The sequence below is a fragment of the Drosophila hydei genome, unplaced genomic scaffold, assembly GCF_003285905.1.
Source record: "Drosophila hydei strain 15085-1641.00,03,60 unplaced genomic scaffold, DhydRS2 tig00000063-arrow-pilon, whole genome shotgun sequence".
In the NCBI taxonomy this organism is placed as follows: domain Eukaryota; kingdom Metazoa; phylum Arthropoda; class Insecta; order Diptera; family Drosophilidae; genus Drosophila; species Drosophila hydei.
Genome location: NW_022045657.1, coordinates 9,350,590 through 9,366,668, shown reverse-complemented (window position 1 = coordinate 9,366,668; position 16,079 = coordinate 9,350,590). Strand labels below are relative to the sequence as shown.

Here is a 16,079-nt window from a genome sequence, read left to right as displayed (position 1 = left end):
TTGACAAATATATTATATATATTCAAAATTAATTAAGGAGTCAGTTAAGCGAGTCGTTGGCTGGACTGCTCTTAGAGCTGAGGGCGTGGTAAGGCGTGTATTCGATTGCGTTTAGGTTTAGATGTACATATAAATGTGTGTATGTATGTGTAAAAGAAGCTTAGACTGATTAGAAAAGCCGCTCTCCGCTGCGTTCAGTGTATTGTCTGGTCGGGCACTGCACGCTTACTTGTTTGACGACTAAAATGGATAATTTGAATACCATATATATGAATAATGAATGACACTAATTGGAATTGAAATTGCCAAACTATGAGTTTGTCTTTATCGTAGTTATACTTTGCTAGAGAATTTAAATATAAAATGATTCCAATCTCTAATCTCCGGTTACCCACTCTCAAAATTGATTTGAGTTAATAGTTCGTAAATAGTAAGAAATAAAAATAATAAATTTGAGCCCAAGCGTTTCGGGTTTTTATAGTTGCTCATGCATGATGACAACCGAAAGGATTTATGGACTTTACTTTTAACCTTGGGATGTCAAGCCGTACTTCAACATCTGTGGAGGTCACTTTAATCCTGTTTATTGTTTATATAGTTACACGCTGTAAGACTCTCTCAACCTTGTAACCCATAACACAACATGCAGATTTTGTGGCTTGCCTGCAGTTACTTTGGATTTCCATTACAAACGAGTCTACCACACGCACACACTCAGTGTGGCAATTGTGTTGTAATGAGCAAATGTCGCGGTAAGAAGCGGCAACCGCGAGGCATGCAACATCAATATAATCGATCGCCTGTTCAGTCAATCGCATCGCAACTCCGCCATCCAAGTTGGCGTTACCCTGTGCAAATGTCATTATGTAACTGCGTATAATTAACCAAAAACCGTTTAAGTGCCCAAGTCCGGGCAGCTCCGCAACCCTGCAGCGCTGCAACTCTGCATCTCTGCATCTCTGCATCTCTCTCATTAGCGAATAGCCCAGTCGCTGACCGCAGCATACAAATTAAAAACGCAGCACTGTGCCCGGAGGCGTGGCCGGGCTCAGTTTGCATGCAGACGTAGAACGACGACAGTTGCAGTGCGCTGCATGTTTACTTTGACATTAAATTAAGTTGTTTGGCCGAGCTGCGTTTTTAATTTGCAACACAACTCAGGGCCGAGTCACTCCGCCGGAGGCTCGCCGAATGAAATGGACGCGATGCAATGCGGTGCGGTGCGCTGCTGTACGCATGTATAACAAATAAATCATTTATGGCCACAGCGAAAATATTTATTGAGTTACGAGCTCGAGCACACAGCGAGAAAGAGACAAAGACAAAGCGCGATTCAGAGGGATAGAGAGAGAGAGAGCCAGAGAGGCGTATGCTGAGCAGAAATAAATTAATTAAAAGTTTGAACGCGTGGCTCTATCAAAGTTTTTGCTTGGCCAACGCGGCGTATGCACGATGTTTGTCGATGTTAGTTGCGACGCCAGCCAGACGCCTTCAGCAAAGACTCACACATAAATGCGCAATTGTCAGGGCCAGAACAAGGCTCCGCTTCGCCCCGCCCATCGCGCGCGTCTGCCTGTTTCTCTGCCTACTTCCAGCCTGACTGCGCTGGCATAAATGTCAAATTGAGGACACAAGTTGGGCAGGCGGCTCATCGCTGCCAGATGGGCAGCTCCTAGCAGCGAGGCACTGCAATCAGCAGCCAAGTGCAAAGCTTTTCACAAATTGTGCTATTGGTTCCACATATGCAGCTGGCATTTTTAATTTCTCTTATCATTTTAATTGCAACAACGCAACGGCAACGGCAACGCTCGCGACATTTTCATTTCGTATTGATGCTTCAATGCATGTCTGCCTAAAAGCCAGTCCAATATTTGTTGGCACACTTGTGCACAGACAACAGCCATGTAAAAGACTGCCGGAAGAGGCAGTAGCTGGAGAGGAAGCCATCGCGTGAAAATTAATCAACAAACTGGCAACAACTTTGCTCCAGTTGTTGCTGCTCTGAGTTGACTGCTGTGCGATTTGGATTTTTAGTTTTGCTTGTAATTTCTATGCATTTGAAAAATTCAAAAGCCAAACAACAACAACAACAACCAAATTAACACAGCCAACAACTCTCACAACGCTCATTGCGGCTAGCACAACTTTTGGCCGCCCACAGCCCACAGCCACTGCGTTGGCCCGAAGCGCAACTGTCTGCTGGAAAGCTTGTTGTTTCGTGCTTATTTTAACATAGAACTTTTGACGTTCTCTCTCCATGCCAGATGCTTATCAATAATTTATTTATAAGCTTCACCTCAAAACACATGTTGCCAGTACGATGCCATGTCAGGCGCCCTCAGCCCCGCAGCCTGGTACACCTCATGCAGATGTCGACGCTTTGTTGTTGTATTCTGCTTCATGAGCTGCTGCTCTCACAGTAATAGTTGCGTTGGCAGTTTGGCTAACAAGCCGCTGTTGCCGCCTGACACCTGTTTACCTGTATAATACTACTCTCCCTCTCTCCCCCTCTCACATACATGCACATGTGAAGAATATGCTGAGCTTGGTACTGCTGCTGGTCCAGCTGGCAGCTAGTTTGAGCTGCTCTCGTGCTGGCTGTGAACTCGGTCGAAGCGCTTGCATAATTTATGATTGCAAAATGTGTTCATTTAGTTTTGCAAATTGTTGACATGAGCAATCATTAGGGCCCAGCACAGATTTCAACACCATTTCATCCATGTACAAATTCATATGCGGCAAATAAGTTCCTGCCACGCTGACAAGCTGTGTGAAGCCAACCAAATAAATTCAGCTAATGAATCAGCACAAGCCATGCATTGAAAACGAGTAATATTCAGTGCTCCAAACTTAAAATACCAAAGATGAGAAGTTAGCTAAATTAATAGAAATAAATAGAAAATTGAAAGAAAATATATTAATATTTTCAGCATGCATCAAGTCATCTAATAAAATGTGTAAAAACATGACTTAAATATTAAATATTAAATTCTAAATATCAAGTATGCAACAACTGTCGAGAGAGGTCTGTAGCTCATACCATGTTTGGTTACTAAACAACTTAGCAAGTTGACACCGACGCACAAAAATATGTGCATCAGCGAGCTGTCAGGACGATGAAAAATTAGCAAGTGTCAAAGATAAATAACTGACTTTTCCTTCAATCTAGGCAACGTACTTTCTGCTGCATTCGGTTTTTCAGGCCAAAGTATTTATTTGCCTGTAGAAACAGTGTCAAACTGAGTGGCTCTTCACATACTCGGGGCCCTGAGCTACGGCACAACTTGACTAACTATGCAAATAAGTGCGACATGTGTGCCACGCCCATTTATAGCTAACTCAGGCAGTTACCCGGCCTCCCGCTCAGAGTCGGGAAGGCACTTGGCGCGCCGGGTAAGTGCAGTTGGCAGAAATTAAGTAAGTTTGTAGCTGCAATTTTTGGCTGGAACTATGTCAAGTTTGGTTTTAGTTGCCAGCAAAGTTTTGCTTAAGAAAATGCCAGCAAGTATGTATATAAGTATATCAAAGAGGGCACAGCAGCAGCCAGCTGCCGGAGTGCGGGCAGGTTGACACTAAACAGACTCGGCAAAACCTAATGAATTTCATGCATGACATGCAATTCTCGCGACGAGTCGCTTAATTAAAACCATTAGACGTGGCCCAAAGAAGTTGGCCGAATAAAATTGAATGGACCCAGCCAGCTGTCTGCCTCGGCTGTTCGCTCTCGATCCCATTAAACAATGGGAGCCTCAGCAGCATCCAATTTACATAGTTTCTTTAATGTTTGCTGCATAATTTTCACATTTTTCAATGTCAAGCCATGGCGCTGCATTGTGCAGCCCAGAAGAAGAAGCAGAAATCTTTGCATGTTTCGGTCATATTCTAAAAATAATAGCAGCAGCTATATATACATCTATATATATATATACATATCGTTGCACATAGCATAGCTGAGCCTGGTTAGGCGACCCACTCAGCTGACCCGGTACTCGGACTTTTATGACTCTATGCCAGAGCCAGGCGCTGCGAGTGGGCTGTGGGTTGGGTGTGTGAAATTATAACATTTGGTAAAATAATGTCGCTTGGCTGCAACTGAAAGCAAAAGCTTAACAAATTTGCTGCATAGATTAGAAAAAAGTGACACAATTTATGCGCCGCATGGGACTAGAGAGGGGCAGGAGGAGTGCGAGTGGAACTGATTAAATTTGATACTATAAAGAAAATGCTGCAAGTGGCAAAATAATGATGCTTTCAAAATTGAACTTGCTTTCATTTGAAACGCAGGCAAACTTTGTTCTGTGTTACCGTTTCTCTCTTAATTTATTGGACAAGATTGCAAAATTAGAAGCCAAAGCAGCAGCGGTAAATGGCAAACAGCAGCGCAGGATGCGAGCTGCGGCAACAGCCAAAAGCAGCTGAGCTATGGCCAAGTCAAAAAGTTTAATTCAAAAACTTGTACAAAAATGCACATTTAATGGAAATTTACTACCTGCAGTCGCGTCAAAGGCAGCAGCAGCCACAGAAACAAAAAACACAGGCACACACACAGCGAAAGTGCAGCAACAACATAACAAGTGCCACAAAGTTGCAGTTGCAGTTGAGCGAATAGCGGAGCGGGTAGGGGGAAGTAGAGCTAACAGCCAGAGTCTGGATACACAGCAAAGTGTTAACGGTTTGTTTGCGCGCCAAATGGCAAACGGGAAGAAGCAGAGGCAAGGATGCGCTATTTTTGGAGCGCCTCGCTTCTGTAGTCTGTAGTCTGTTCACTGCGCAGCGACAAGCAGCAACCGGAAACGGAAATTGCGTAGCGCCGTTGCACGGCTGCCAACCAGCTAGCCCCTCTCCGTGACCATAACCATAATACGAAGCACCACAGCACACCACACCAATCCACAGCAGCCCTCCCCCGATGGCCAGTGCAACTCAGATGGCACAGCCTGTCCGCCATTAACGCGTACCCAAAGCGGCAACGGGCAGCGATGCAAAGGATGGGCATGGGCAGTATGGCGCCAGTGTTTTATAACCTGTTTGAAAATGTCAAGGTTATAGCGTTCGTAGGTAGTAGTTAATGTCCATATAATGGCAAAATACGATGTTCAGGGTTGGCTTGTACTAAGTAAAAACGAGCAAACGAATCGGACACTTGGGCCGCACATAGGTAAAGAGTTAATTTAAGATCAAGATCATCAGGGAACATGCTCGGGCGAGTACTGCAATGGATTGAGGCGCCTTTCGAACCAGACCGCATGAAATGCCAAAAACTTTTCATGTGCAACATGCTGGACGCTATAAAAACCGCTGGCAATGAAATGAAAATGGAAAACTCCATTTGCTGGCCAACCAACCACTCGGCCTGTGCGTGCTCTGTCTGTGTGTGTGTGTGTGTGTGTAAGTAATATTGTATTTTGTTCTCGCTGCGCTAGAGCCAAACAAATAAGAAATTAGTTGTTGAGAAATTGTTGCAGCTGCAACCATAAGAGGTAGAAGAAAAACTAGCAACAGGAAAAAACTTTGCGCTAATGTCTTAATGCAAAAGTTTGTTAACGGCAACGCACAGAGGGGAGTTTAACTTACCTGGCTTGAAACTTGTGAGGCAACTTTTGGCTAGCACGTTTGATTGAAATTTGTGGCATATTGCCTGCACCTCCCACACCTGCACCGCTGCTATTTGCTTGGCCTGACATAATACTATGCTTAAACAGCTATCAGCGAGAGCTGAACTGCGCTGGAATGAGGCCTCAAATCAGATGCAGCTTCAGTGTGTAGCATATAGTTTGAAAAAATAAGAGCTCAAGCAGAACCCTTGGCACACACACACACACACGTCTCTTGCAGTTTTGCAATTCCAAAATGGCAATGGCGGCAGCCAAACAAATCGTTAGCCATTACCAAGTGAAGGGTAATTTTTACTTTGCAGCTCTTGCCAGGCGCTTTATTTGCCAGCCAAATGTGTACGAATTGCAACAGCAGTTGTAAGAGCCAACAAAACCATCAAAATCAGCAGTTGCTACAAGTACAACAACAACAACAGCAAACAGCAAGAAGCTGCCTGTCGATTTCTAATAGGTGATTTGCCAAGAGGAAATTGAGACATCAATAAATGTGGCTTGCCCTGGCTCCCTTCAGTGTGTGCACTGCAAATCTCAAGGGGCAATACACATGAAGAGGCCAATACAAGCAATAAAAGAAGAAGACAAAGACACTGAAATAAAGAGAGAGAGAGAGAGAGAGAAATAGCTGAAGAGTGGGGTAAATGAAAGCATTTGCAAAATATGTGAATATTGCGCATACGACCCGTTGCACGCAACTAATTGACTACAACTAGTTTTTCTTAAAGTTATGCAGTTAGCACAATTTTGCTCTCATCATTGCACTCGTCCACTGGCAGAAAGTCAGTTTGCATTTGCTTTCCCATGTGTGCCCAGTCCACTGCTTTCGTTTTGTGCAAACAAATTGAACGTTATTGCAACGACAGGTCAAACGAACGCGCCCTTTTAGAGTGTAAATGTTGATACGATGGTTTCACTCGACGAGCTCACATGGTTACAGGCCGGCTTAAGCTCTCGCTGCCAATACACACAGAAAGCGGTGCGTAATTGAAGGTTCTCTTTATGCTTCGTTTCCATTACCAAGTTGTCTCATAGAGACATGCAAAGCACTTGTGTGCATAAGCTCACAAAAATTCGCAGAAGCAATAGTAAATTATCTTCTCTTGCATCATATATAGCTTATATATAATATATTGCTTATAAGTCGAACTCTTTAAAGTTGTCGAATCTTCAGCTGTCTTAAATTGAAAATGTCACTCTTAAGTGCGTCAAGATATGATCAAAGATATGTTCGGTAACTGCAATTACATCATCAGTTCTTAGGCTCTTCAGGAGCGACACGTTCGTATAAGGCGAAACAACATATGCGGGAAATATCTTTGTAGGTATTTAACATGTATCTTATGGTATCAGACACTTTTCGTTCTGTCTGCCCATATAGTCTGTTAAGTACGTAGTATTCTAGAAGAAGAAGACAAGGGATAGCATATTACAAAGTGATCATCAGTGATCACTTCGCTTTCAGTATTACCTTCAAGTTCTCTACCTGCTTAACGCTAATGGTCTTTGCTCTTTCCCTGTCCTGTTATATACAAGTGAATACCACAAAATTTTGCTGAACTGAAATGTTTACTTTTCGTTTGAAAAGCAGCGATGGCAACAACAACAACTGACTCTGTGATAACAATAATAATTAAAAAAGCAGCGGCTGTCAGGGATAAAAGCCTGTAATATTGGCTAAGCAGCTTGCGGCATAATACAAATATAGTCATCATTTGCACTTCACCCTTGCAGCTGCACACACACTGGCAAACTACAAATGTCATAATCAGCGTGCAATTTGCGCCTAAAAGTTGGCTGCACAATCGCAAATCGTAATGCGAAAAAGCGCGAATGTATTTGTCTGTGTATGAATGTATTTTTTGTGTATGCTATGCTGCTGCTGCTGCTGCTGCTGCTGCTGCTGCTGCTACTGCTGCTGTTGTCATATGTTAAATGTTCATATATTTATAACTTAACATGCATAAATTTTGTCGCCTGGCGAGCAAGCCAAAAATTTGGTTAACAATTTTCTGGGCCAACACACGAGTGTTGCGTGTTTGAGTTTCCCAGCAGCAGGCAAAGCAGCGAAAAGCTAACAATAGCACACACAAGACAAATACACGCCAAACTCTTACACACACACAGACACACTCGCACACACATCATGCATAACGTAACGTAGATGGAATAGCTTATATATTATTTGCAGTTAAATTAAACCTAACAGCTGTGCATTTTACATATGTGGGACGAAGCTCTCTTTCTTCCTCTCTCTCTCTCTCTCTCTCTCTCTCTCTCTTCACACTCGCCCTCTCTCTTAGCAGCTTGTGAAAACAAATTTAGGCAAATATGAATTTTTAATACAATTTGCTGTACGTTATTTTTGTTGGCTGCTTCTCAACTTTTGCGCATTGGAAACTTTGCTGCAATATTTCTGCTTAATTAAGTATGCTAAAAGTGGGCGTGGCAGTCGCCCACTAGCAGACCCACACACATGCATGCAATCAGACGCGTCACGATGCGAATAATCAAATTAAATTATTTATATTAAATTGGACATTTGCCACAAAACGGTATAAAAACTTCTAAAGCGACCTGAAAGCGAATTTCACAATCCGCTTGAACCACCCGTACTGACAATGCGATATCCGATTTAGTTCTCATTGCCGCACCACTTGAACTAATAATTTACACAAATTGGCAATTTTGCTTGGTGAGCAAACGTCCGTCAAGAATCGGGCGGGACTGACTCGTAAACTGCGAAATTCGGTCAAAACTTTGTCTCAGTCATCTCGCAAACTTGTTCTCACTTTATCGCATCTTTATCGCCTCAGCCTCAGCCTTGGTCTCGGTCTCGGTCTCGGCAACAGCATCAGCTCGACAAACACGTCGAGAAATTCAAATGATAAGGGCCAGAATGGTCGGAGCGAGATGGCGAAGCAGCTGTGGCTGCTGGGCATAGCGCGTTATGACAACATAAACGATATTTACTTTTTGGTTCGCATTTGCTTTTGCTTTTCTTTTCATTTTCTCCACTCTATTTTTTTCCTTTTGCATTCTTTGGCTTTCCTCGGCCGCTCTAGCCATTTCCCTATGCCTGTCTATGGGTTTTATGCGCGTTTGCCATTTTACTCGAACTCGAACTTAACCAAACGCAAAACTTTTCGACTGTGTGCCATTTCCATTTTCAATTTTTATTTTATTTTCGCTTTTCGTTTCAGTTTGTTTCTTTTTCACTTCTTGCTATTTGAAGTACTTCAAAGATTTTAGCATATTTTATTTGAATACTTTATTTCGCTGAAATGCGTTTCCCTCTGTCCTATTCAATGTGTGGGTGTGTGTGTCGAGTGTGGAAAAGTGTAAGACAGAGAGTGAGCGAGGGAGAAGGAGCACAGCCAACTAGCCAAACGACACGACTTTCAGCTTTGTTGACCTCGTCCCCTCCGCAATCAGTTCTAACTAGTTTCTATGTCTTTGGCACAAAGTTTTTCTTTAGACATTGTGAAATGAAATTTTTGAAAATTTTTCCGCGGGGAAATGAAAAAGTTTGTCCTGGCGGACACAATGCGGCTGGCCGCGTGGCTCCCGACCATCGTTCACATCGCCGTTGGGACACTGCACTCGATTCTGGAGCTCGACAGTGTCATAGTTAATATAACGCATACGCCGCGTTGCCCTTTTGACTTTCGCCTAGACCAAACGGACTGAGTTCATGTCCTGCTTCTGCCATTTGCGTGCCAATGTGCCGAGCGCAGCTGTCGGCGAAACCCAAGCACCAAGCGCCAAGCGCCAAGCACCAAGTACCGAGCACGGAGCATGGAGCGTAAAGAGCGCAAAGCATGGGATAAGCAATAAAGGATAATGTCATTCAATGTTTTGTGTGTCGTGCACACAGAGCACCGACAACGAGGACGCTAACAACAACAACAACAACAACAGAAACAACAGCAGCAGCAGCAGCAACAAAGGCGGAAGCGCTTGCCATCATCAACGTCTTCCTCATCGCTGTCGTCGTCGTTGTTGTCCTTGTCGCTGTCGTTGTCGTTGTCGTTGTCGTTGTCGTTGTCGTTGTCATTGGCAATAGTTTCGCACAGACTTTGTTGCTGTTTTTCGAGCTCTCTGCTCGTCGTATTGCTGTGCGGCAGACAATAGTCAAAAATGTCTTCATGCTCAACGCGATGCGCATAACGGAAATTCGCATTTGAAAAATACTTTCTTCATTTAACAACAATGTCGTGGAGTGGATGGCGCCTGGGATTGGGCCTCGCAAATGCTCGGGTGGCAAAGTGTTGGCATTACTGTAAATCGCTTTCGTTTTACGTTTCATAATGATGCCGACAGCCGAAGGCTGTTGCCGAGTACTATGGGTGAAACGAGACCAAATACATGACATAAAATATTTAACTAACTGTGAATAGACACTAAACTGGCGTCTGATGTTTAATTGAGCTTTTGATTCTAACTAAATTCTGACTAATAACTCTGCTTCAAATTATTGACGCCCCATGGAAAACCTTTTAACGAACTCATATTTCGAAGCATTAAGATTCAAAATCAATATTGATTGAGTTTCGTGAGACTGATTCCACTATTCAGTGCTCGTTGATTGTGAGATGCGTCGTGTTACATTGAAAAACTTTTCAAATAAACGTAAATATGAAATCGAATTGATTTTTCACCAAGCGCAGAGACAGGGAGAGGGAGATGAAATCCAGCTAAATCCTTGCAAGGATTGAAAGAGTTTTTCCAATTACATTTAGTGTTGTTTTCGATTTCAATAAACACTCCGTGTTCAGCGAGTGTTAAAAAACAATTCGCCTCTAACAATTGCATTTGCAGACTCTGCCCCACATCAAGGTTGCATGCAGCATATCCCTTTTAGCGCCAATTAAAAGCAACGTGAATGTGGCGAAAAAACTCAAAGCACTTGCAGCAAGCATTCGATATACATCAGGCAGCTAATGGCAGCGCACGGGACGTCAGCTCATTTTGATCAGCAGGACATGCGCTGACATTTCGCTAACAGCAACACCATGACGGAAGGCCGGCGGGTGCGCCGTATTTAAATCTAATTTTGTCACCATGCAAATAACGACACATTTACGCGCAAAGACACATAACGCCCTGTTACCAGCGCTGCAGGTCGCAGCTCTTTCTGCTGCTCATGTGGCTTTGTGTGAGGTGCTTTGACTCGTTGTAATCGTGATTTCCTGCGCAGCAGACGGCGTCGGCATCAGACAGTGCTTTGGTTAGCTGGTCGACATTGTTGTTGCTGCTGCTGCTGCTGCTGCTGCTGCCTTTGTTGACGGCGTTAAAAATGTCACAGCGCATTGCATACTTATTGGCCCGTGTGTTAATGCACCGCGCACACCACAGCCCACAGCCCACAACCCACAGCGCACAGCCCACATCAGGAGACACACCTACACAGCAGCCCCGCCCTTGCACCGCCCGCCCGCCAGCCATTCAAGCCGCAGGCTAAATGTTATACGCCGTGTGCATTTGCGGCTGCTGAAATCCTTTTGATTTTATTATTGCATTTGTTGTTGTTATTGCATTGTGCTGCGCACAGCATTCGACGTTTGCATATGCCCGTCACATACAATAGCTATATCTCGTCTGTTTGTGCCACCTTTTGTGCCCTGTGTTGGAATTAGATTTCAGCTGGTTGGCGAGAAAAGACCGCAACTGCTCGCAATTGCACAAAAGCTTATTAGCTTTTTTTTGCAATGCCCCTATACGAGAGGGTGTGTGTGTGTGTGTGTGCGAAAGTAATACTTTTTACAACATATAATGCGCTTTGAGGTCGCGAGCTCCATGAGCATTAAGCCTTCGCTCGCAGCTCGCGACGCTTTCACTTTTTGCTTCATGGCCAACTAGGATACTCTTAATGATAAAACATTTATAGCACACGTAAATAGTAGAATATAGCTAAGCAAAATATTTTATTATGTAACTGTAACTCAGTTATATTTGCTGTTTTCCATCATACGAAACATAAAGTGAGAAGATAAGCTGGCTATCTGGTAGTATTAAAGGACACTTGATCTTTATTTATAGTTAAATAAAACTTCTTTATCAGATAAGAGGAGTAGAAAGAGCTTTTCGTAGCACAAGACAGAAAGCAGATTGTCGAGAAATCTTTTTACGCTAAGCTTATCTACCTTTAATCGTAAAGCTAACTGCTTTTCAGTGTGGTGTATTGTTTAACGATTATTGATATGGATGGGGATATATATGAGAGATAAAATATTGTATAAAATATCGTAAGAGGGTTCTTCATAATAAAAATGTTTTTAATTGTTCCTAAGTTTCATTAATTCTGGGAAAATTAAAGGCGAGTCTGCATTGACAGACAGGCAGACAAGATTAAGCCCTTAAGTAGCATTTGAACCTTAAGTCAGCATATTTAGTAAGGAGAATCAAGCCACAGCAGTAACCAGTATGAGAGAAGTTAACGGCTTAGAATGAATTAGACATCAATTGAAGCCAACTGACTTCAATTAAAATTTTAGATTGTTGGCTTCAAGTAACCAAGCAAATACTAAAGTTCGTTCCTTTCATCTCTACCATTAGGAAGTACTCGAGGAAACTTTTTAGCATGCATTCACAATTAATATATAGTCAATGTAAATAAGTAATTACCAATATCATAAGCAGCTTACAGCTTGAAGAGCAATGAGAACTTACGCAAAGCTGTTCCAGCTTTGATTTCTTGTTCTATTTAAAAACGAAGTTCCCTCTTCGTTGATGTACACGAAAACTCTAAGATGTGGACATGGCACATTTCGTATTCTTATGCTTAACAGTATTTACCACAATGGTAAGCCTGTTGCATGGTGTACAGTGTGTGTTGGTGCATGCTGGTAGCTGAATAGTAAATCGTATCTTAAGGCCACATCGATAACAATGGCCAAATGGCGAAGCTGGTCAAAGCTGTGGCTGCGTAGTGCCGCAATGTTGAATATATTTTCGAAGCACTTCCGCATGATGTTCTTGTTGTTGTTGTTGGTACGAGCTGTGTATATTCAGTTTGAGTTGTTGTTGATTTAATTCAAGAGGCAATGCATTTTACAGTCGAGTGTTCATATGAAAAATGTACAGCAATTCGAGTCAGGACTTCTGCCCACTTACGCTTTTATCCTTTTTATCAGTGCCATTGTTGTTTTGGATGATGCACTGAATGTAGTTTGAGCCATGCATGAGGTACTCGAACCAACAATGGACTCTGCCAGTCGCCGCATTTATTGTTGTTGCTGCCTGCGCGATGTGTCTTGCGGGTGTTGCCATAAAGAGGTACAAGTGCCAGTGTAACATTATTTCCGTTGAAAATACATCAAAATTCGCCAACGTTGTAATCCTGCTTTGCATGTGTTTATGTTTGCCTGCCAGGACAGTGTGAGTGGCACACAGATGTGTGTGTACACAGCCACACACACACACACATGGCCAATCGCTGTGGTTAGTTAGCATCTGTGTTTATATTTGTATTTGTGTTTGCATTTGTTGCTCCACTCATACCAATATACAGATATTAAAACGAAAAGCATGGCATGAGCTGGACAACCCGGCACACACACACATACATCACCCACCTGCTATACGAGTGCATGTGTATGCTTGGGCCTTTTTTATGTTAGTTACCAACGATTTGGCCTGGCACATTTGTGTTTGTTCAGCTACTTTTGCGGTTTGCCGCTTTTCGCGTACATTTCAACCACATTTGTAGTCAGTCCGGTTTCAGTTCGCGCATTGGACATATGCCAAAATGTATGAGAGGAGCGGTGGCCAGCTATGGCGACTGCCACAACATTCCATTGCCACATGCTTCGCTTGAGTTCACTCTATGCTGACTGCACGCAAATGAAGGTAATCACTTGCTGAGCATGTGTGCACACTTCAAGCGCAGCCTGCAAGCTCACATCCATTCGACTCTCTCCAGACTCTTGTAGCTTTTGGGAAAGTATGCGCCCATGGAACAAAAGCAGCGCACATTTATATGGCAATTGGATCAGGTTTGCATTCGCGTGCACTCGGGACATTTCTAATTGATGCGCAACGAGTAAAGTGCGATAATGGCGGCTAAATTGAGGCAAAGTGCAATCACAATTCGATGGCTATTCACAAATGGGGTCAGTTCGCCATTTGATGGGCTCGCAATTCAATTATAGATGACAAAATGTGAGCGCCCAAATTAAAGCGCTGCAGTCAAACGTAATTTAATAGGTGTGCCAGTGCTCTCAGAGGACTGGCTGCTGCACGTATTTATTAGCTGACTTGCATTGATGAAGGTCGCTCTCAGTCCGCTTGCTTGCCTTGATCTTTCCTCTTCTATGTGGCTCCCAGGTCGCTGATTGACTCACGATTATGCAATAAAACAACGGACGAGGACAACGGCAATGCGATGATAGGAATGGGAGCAAAGACAATGCTCTGCAGGCTGCCACAGAGCTCGTGTCTTACTGTCTATGTGTGTGTGTGTCTGTCAGTATTTCATTGGCTTCATTTCAACGCCAGCTTTTCAAAAAGCTCAAACTTTTTTATGTCCAACTCATTAAAAATGTGCGCCAATGGACTGGATGCCCACCCGCTGCGGCCACGCCCCAACCGTCTTAACTTTTGGGCATTTTTGTTGTGGGATTTTGGTTCGTTTGCCCATTCCATGAATGGGCCGTGCAAACATCGCGCAAACAACCAGCAGCAGCTAAATGCAATTTCCAAGTTTTTAATGTGCGAAATTTCTAATTTAAGATTTACGATATTTTTTATGTTGAATTACATTTCCGTACTGTCGCCCCACCCCCCACGTTGGCTCATTTTCGTTGCTTGGCGTTTGGCTGTGAATTCATTTCGTCGGGCTTTGTCTAGCTTTATGCCCCGTTTTGAAGTTTGGCTCGACTTTTTTATGTGGCCCATCGCTCTCCAGTTCCTTGATTGTTAGCAATGCTGGCGATTAATTGTTGGTCGTACAAAGTCCTTGCAGATATCTCGACATCATTACAGACCTGAGCATAGGTCAGTAACCGCCATTTTATCGACTGCAACTTTACTGGCCAACATGCCAGGCCCACTGCGAAAATCCTTTCTCCTTTTGTTGTTGTGGCTAAATGAAATGCGCTGATTTAATTGTTTTCGGCTGACCAATTGACTAAAGTCGAGAGCAAAAAAGGTTGTTGTATGAATACCCCTGGAAGTTTATGGCCTGTTGTTTACGGTCGAGACTGTTGTTGTGGGGCTGCACTTTGCCAGCCTCGGAGCAATAAATTGTAGGTTGAAACAGATTTAGTTGCACACAAAATGTTTGATACTGTGATTCGAAAAGATGAATTGAACAGCGATTGAAGTTGGACTGGAATTACAGCTGGAAATACTTTTTACATTTTAACGATATGTTTTCTAGCTATATTAGGACACTCGGCCAAAAGTCAACCCATAATCAGCTCTTTAAAGTATATTAAGCGTAATGCAGGGCAGATGCCAGAACATGACATCGGACATCAGTTTAGAGCAACTCGAACCACTTGAGCGAAGTGCTTCAACCCGAACCCGAACCCGAAAAAAGAAACCACAAAAACCGTATCTCAATTGCAATCACTCAAAACAACGGAAATGACGCTTAGCACAACTTCCTGCCGTTTAGCCGGACAAATGGAGGAGCGCGTGCCAAGCTACGGGACGACGCGCAGCTTAAACGTGGCCAAAGCCAGCTGCAGACACGATAAACCAAATGGCCCAGCGAAGCGGCGAGAGCAGAAGGGACGCGGGTAATGGGCAAAGGGAATCATTGCCGTCGGAGCTAGTAAACTCACGGGTCATGGTGGGAAGTACGTTTTTTGGCATATTTGTCAACGCTGTTTCCACTGCTCATGTTCACACAGCGCACAGTGGCAGCAAATGAGTGCCACGCCCACTGTGCCATTCATACATTTGCCTTTGCCGCTGACTGACATATTCAAGTGCAATTTCCTTGTAATACGAAACTATGTCATTTTGGCACGGACACGGGCCGAAGCCCCGGAAGCCCCAGCAGCACCAACAACAACAACAACAACAACAGCAACTGACGAGTTAGCCAACTGAGATAGCAGAGAAAATTGTTACATCTGCGAGCGCCTGGCGTCTGCATAGAGACACACATGACACGCCACAACACTTGGGCGGCTCTCGTGTCCACCACCCGCTGTTGGCACGTTGCAGTCGAGGCGACAGCTCCTGTTGGACGTAGGAGCATATATCCCAGTATCTGCGGCTACCAGCCGGCTCGTCTAAAGCAGCCGAAGCGGCAGGTGCCCTGAAGTGTCGACTACAAACGCCGCTTGCCAAACAAGTCGACAACGCAACCAAGCCGGACGTGAGCGAGCGGACAGGCTGCATTTGATAATGTCAAGCCGAAAATCAGCCACGAGTGGAGATCCGAATACCTCCGCAATTGCACGTTGCGATTTCAGTAGCAGGCAACCGGCAGCCGGCAGCCGGCAACAGTTGCCA

The 16,079-nt window shown here is 43.9% G+C and overlaps 1 protein-coding gene across 4 annotated transcripts in view; it reads left to right on the top strand.

The window, feature by feature from the left end:
* Window positions 1-16,079, top strand: part of LOC111594258 (nucleolysin TIA-1) — an 83,598-nt gene that overhangs the window by 32,194 nt on the left and 35,325 nt on the right. The window lies entirely within an intron of this gene.